Source organism: Eurosta solidaginis, chromosome 5 (assembly GCF_040869045.1).
Source record: "Eurosta solidaginis isolate ZX-2024a chromosome 5, ASM4086904v1, whole genome shotgun sequence".
NCBI lineage: Eukaryota > Metazoa > Arthropoda > Insecta > Diptera > Tephritidae > Eurosta > Eurosta solidaginis.
In genome coordinates this window covers 233464964-233470532 of record NC_090323.1, presented here as the reverse complement: position 1 = coordinate 233470532, position 5569 = coordinate 233464964, and the positions used below count along the sequence as shown (strand labels likewise).

Below are 5569 nucleotides of genomic sequence, written 5' to 3'. Positions count from 1 at the left end.
AGAAACCTTTCCTCCCGATGAGACCCACGGCTTCTGGATCAGCGCCACGTCAAACGAACCCTCCACAAGGGTTAGGAGGAGTTCGCTCGACGCCACTTTACTGTGTTGGAGGTTTGTCTGTAGGATTCGCAGCACCATTGGGCTGTTTGTCCCTCTCCAGCACCTTCGTCGTGACGTCGTCATCCTCCCCTTGCCCTTTTGGTTCAGAGTATTCGAGGCCCCCTTCAGCCTCTCGTAACTGTTGTGTAGGGTGTTCCTCTGTGCGAGTCAGAGCACCATTTAGCGGTTGGTTCTCTTCTAGCACATTCGTGGTGACGTCGTGGACCTCCACCTGTCTTTTTTCCCTTAGGCTTTTGAGGTCCTTTTCGACTTCGCCCACCTCTAGCGTGTTAGGGATTTTATCCTCGGGACTTCTTTTCCTGAGTCGCATGTACATTTTGCCAGTGCCAAAGGACATTTTGCCAAGCTGCGTGTACAAAATATCCTCCGCTTGCTTGTTTATTTGGAAGATGTAGAACTGCCCATCCTCGGTAGGCCGAGATACAGTAAGTACCTTCCAATCCTGTGTCGGTATGTTCGGATTCTGATTCTGCAGAAGTCGCAGTGTATCCTCCGACTTCATCACGCATGGTATCCATACCTTAACTTTTGGTACCGTGGGGATTTGCGCTTTATCCACCACCTCAAACCGCGCGTTTGTGCCTTGCCTTTGGAGGTTTGGAACCACTTCCTCCAGCCATCGCAAGCTCGCTATGTTGTCGCACGCTATCATCTTCACACCATTATACCATCCCCCCGAATCAAAGGTTGGAAGGGGCTTACTTGGTTTTTCCCGCATCATCTTAAGCATTAAGCTAATAAGCTCCCTTTCCACAGATCTCCACCTTTCAGTAGTCATTTGTCCGAAAGGACTGCTACGATCAACCAGCGCCACAGTCAGTGACTGCTTTGCGACATCTTCTCGGGAAAATCAGGAGTCTTAGTGTTATCTCCCTTTGGCACCTCCGAGAAAGTTGGAGTCTTAGCGTTAACTCCCTTTAGCGCCTCCGAGAAAGCCGGAGTCTTAGCGTTATCTCCCTTTAGCTTATCTCCTACTTCCGTAATTGGAACTTCCCTCTGACTCGCAGCTTTCGAGGTAGTTGCTACCTCGCTATTGGAGCCCATCTGTCTTACAGCTTTGGGCCTACTTGTCTTGTCTATGCGATTGCCCTGCCTCGCGGCTCTAAGACTGGGTCCTTTCTGCCTCTTGAAAGCAGGCTTGTCGCCTTCCGCCGAACGTTGCTTCTGCCATTCGACGCTTCTTCCTCCTCGTACCGGTTGCAGAACCGAGGGTTTCTCGCAGCAAACCATTTGAACTGCCTTCGACCTACTTCTACCGCTTCATGGGCCCATTCAAGGCGCTCGATCTCCACTTCTGTTGGGTCGACCACTGCTCCAAAGCGTTGTAAAATTCTTAGTGCTGCACGGTACTGCGAGAGAGCTCTTTTTCTTCCTCTGCTCCGTACCCTTCTCCACTCTTCTACTCCGTTTTCATTTGTGTGCTTCTCCAACACGGAGTTCATTGAATCAGCACTACTCTCGTTCCCCGTGTCCGACGCATCGCTTAATTCGTATTTGTCGTCCTTGGATTGCGACTCAGTTCTCCTCTTTACATCGTCCTTATTACAATCAGGTAATGAGTCGTTCATCATGGTCGTACGACCACCTGCCCGACAAGGTTGGCTCAGCGGTCCAGTAATATATACGGGGAAAGAACCGTTCGCCACAGCAGCGCCCCTTACTGTGGTAAGGCCATTAATACTTCCCGAGGTGGCCCGGTATCGGGAAGGCTCCGTTCGAATACAGCCGAATTTATCCCCTGGCTGCAAATCGTCCAATAGACACGGTCCGCATAACACCGTGGATTAGGGGGTTGGCAGTTCTTGGTCACCGACATCCCGCCGCCCTCCTATGAGGCGAAACGGCCAAAATGTCAGTAAATAAACTTTGTTGTTAGGCTGGCTTTAGGTCAACTTTTCATAAAAATAAAACACAAGTGTTTTTCTTTTCTAACCAATATATTTCGGTTACTCCACGGTAACCGTCCTCAGGGTAAAACTGTTGATGAACATAAATAAAACACAAATTAACAAACTTCAAACATAAGAAAATAATAAAAAATTAATTAATTAAAAAATAATAATAAAAATACATTATTTTTCACATACATTAATTTTCACGTCTGCCCTGTGTGACGCGGAGTTTGGTACTGTTTATTAGTTAATAAGTGCTTATATATATGCGCGCAGTCGGAGCTATCACTCTTAAAGTTAAGTCGTATATTCGACGGTGTGTTTACTATATGTAACATCTCCAATGTAAATCTCTTATTGTAATTTCGTTCTTGTTGGAGAATTTTCGCGTCGTCGAAATTAGGCGAATGCCCACTAGATGAACAGTGGGCCATTAGTGCTGTTTTTGGGTTATCAGTTGTATGACAATGTTTGAAATCCGATTTATGTTGTGAAAGTCTGGATTTTAATTTCAATTTTGTTGTGCCTACATAGACACTCTTTCACGGCTCTCTGCCACTTCCTTTACACGGAATTTGGTACACAACATTGCTTTTTTCGTTTTGTGGTATTTTTGACTTTGTATTATTAAATAAATATTTTAAAGTATTAGTCGGTCTATGGGCAATTTTTATTTTTTCCTTATTGTAACAATCCGATTTTGCAAGGCGCTCGGAGAGTTGAGGTACGTACGTGAGAGATTTGAAAGTGACTGACTTTTGTGGTTTTTGTTGACTAATAGCATGGTTTACTCTACTTAATAATTTTTTAATTGTGTATGTTGGAAAATCGTTGTTCTTTAAAGTTGTAAATATTTCTTTCTTTATTTCATTGTGGTAAATTTGGTCCGAAGTCTGTAACATCCGCTTTATACAGCCCATTGCTGTATTTAATATCATTGATTTAGGATGCTTTGAATTATAATTAATAATTCTCCCCGATGATGTTGGTTTTCTATACCACTTTAACTTTAATTTATTGTTTAATCTATTTACTATTGCATCTAAATAAGCCAATTTTCCATCCTTTTCGAGTTCCACTGTAAATTTTATATTTTTGTTGAAAGAGTTCAATGTGTTAAGTACATTTTCAACCTCATTTTCTTCTACGATAGCAAATAAATCATCAACATACTTCGTAAGTAATCTTGGTTTGTGCTCCAATTTATCCATCGTTTTTTCCAATAATTTTTCCATGACTATATCCGCTATCACTGGGGAGGTAGGTGATCCCATTGGCAGTCCTTTTAACTGCGTATATACATTGTCATTAAACTTAAAATATCTGTTATCTTTAATACAAAATTTAACAATTTCCATAAATAATTGTTTGGGTATCTTCGTAAATTCTTTTATCGTTGTCCATTTTTCTTGTATTACGTCAAGTGCTAGTTGTATCGGTATACTGGGAAATAATGAAACCACGTCAAAGGAAATTAACTTTTCATTGTCAAATATGTTTGTGTCGTTTACTCGTTCTTTAAACTCTAATGTGTTTTTTACGTTATATACTCAAGCCGCCGTTGTGTTTTTCAATATTTCTGCAATATATTTGCATAATCCATACGCAGGTGATCCGACAGCAGAACAAATTGGTCTCAGTGGTGTTCCTTCCTTATGTATCTTAGGGAGACCATAGATTCTAGGGGGCAATGCCGTGTTTGTGCTAAGTTTCTTTTTCTCCGCTTTTGTGATAATTTCCGTTTTAGAGAGTTTTTCGACTAAAGTGTTGTTTTTGGTTTGTAATCGCGATGTCGGATCTTGTCTTTGGATTATGTATGTTGTCAAGTCATTTAAAATACATTTCATTTTATTGTTATAATCTTCTGCTTCCATTGCGACCGTTTTATTATCTTTATCTGATGTCAAAATTCTAATGTTTTTATTTTTCTGCAAAAACTTTCTTGTTTGTGCCACTGTATCAGATATCTATTGCACTTTTTTTGATTCTTGTTGAGTGGCTTTTAATAAGTAGAGAGAGCTTTGTCCGCGCCTCTTCTATTAGCTCTTTGTTTTCAAGTGTCTGAACCAAATCCTCTCCATCAGCTATATATTGAAAAAGAGGAAACGTTTTGTTTTCCACTGGTACTCCGAATTTCGGTCCCTTCGCCAACAATTCTTTCACTTCTTTCGGGAACTGGACATTTGTATTGTTTATAAACCAATCTTCTTGTTTATTATTGTGAGTGAAGATCATATTTCGTTTGGTTCGCAGTCTCTCAAATTTTGTAGTTTGTTTCTTCTTTAGCTTTGTTGTTAGTTTGTTAGCCACATTATTCTCGTTCTGTATAAATTGCTTTAAATCTTCGTCGCCCAATTGTTCCTTAAGTGTTGTTGTTGCTTCTTCCATTTGTTTATTTGCTCGTCTTAATATATTGTGTTTGCGTTTAATGAGTAAACTTAATATTTTTGTTAGATAATATTGAGTGTGTCTCTGTAACATTCTATCTATGTCGATATTTTTGTCGCAATCAGATACAAATAACTTATAGCAATGGGTTGAATTTTTTATAAAATTGGAAATGATTTTTGACTTTCTACATTGTAAAAGAAACTTAATGCTAGATTTTATATTTTCCAATTTTTTAGATGTAGTTTGAAATTTGTTAATTGTTGATTTTGTGCTTTCATAATGGTTTTTGATTGTTGCATATCCCATGTTTGTTGTTGTATGCTAACGGCGTGCCTTCCGTCTGTATAAATAAAATTATTTGGCGACCTTTATGTAACTAAACTTTGTTGTTAGGCTGGCCTTTAAGTCAACTTTTCATAAAAATAAAACACAAGTGTTTTTCTTTTCTAACCAATATATTTCGGTTACTCCACGGTAACCGTCCTCAGGGTAAAACTGTTGATGAACATAAATAAAACACAAATTAACAAACTTCAAACGTAAGAAAATAATAAAAAATTAATTAATTAAAAAATAATAATAATAATACATTATTTTTTACATACATTAATTTTCACGTCTGCCCTGTGTGACGCGGAGTTTGGTACTGTTTATTAGCAGAGAATTTAAACACAATGAGAAGGCGTTTTTTTGGCATCCACTGCTTACGATCCATTTGCATGTGAACACGTCTTGCACTTCACCACACACAAACCAATTTCAATGTTAACCAGTTAACAGCAGAAAATTCTCTGTCTACAGTTTCAGCTGGTGTATAAATTCTCTGGATCTTCTCTTAATATGATTTCTTTGTGGGAATATACATAGGTATTTAGTAGGATTAATTAAATTTAAATTTTATTACTTGTAGCAATATATTTGCTTGTTTTATGATTTAATATGAATTTGAACTTAATTAATATAATAATAGCAATATATTTGCTTGTTTTATGTTGATGCAAATTGCAGAAATTTTGCTTATTTCTTTACAAACAAAAACCTATTCATATACCCAAAATATGCCCTTTCATGAAGTGTATGTAAATTAATCATACATTTATGAATTCTCCCATCCATTTTTGTAATAAATTAAAATGTTAGGAAAATGTATGCAAATTGAAATATGC

General features: G+C 38.3%; 1 long non-coding RNA gene across 1 annotated transcript; it reads right to left on the bottom strand.

The window, feature by feature from the left end:
* Positions 1 to 2038: 2038 nt before the first annotated feature.
* On the bottom strand, positions 2039 to 5091 carry LOC137233792 (uncharacterized). Its single transcript, XR_010947565.1, has 2 exons — positions 5009 to 5091; positions 2039 to 4898 (listed from the first exon to the last, which is right to left on the bottom strand). It is a non-coding gene; the product is annotated as an uncharacterized lncRNA (long non-coding RNA).
* Positions 5092 to 5569: the final 478 nt, after the last annotated feature.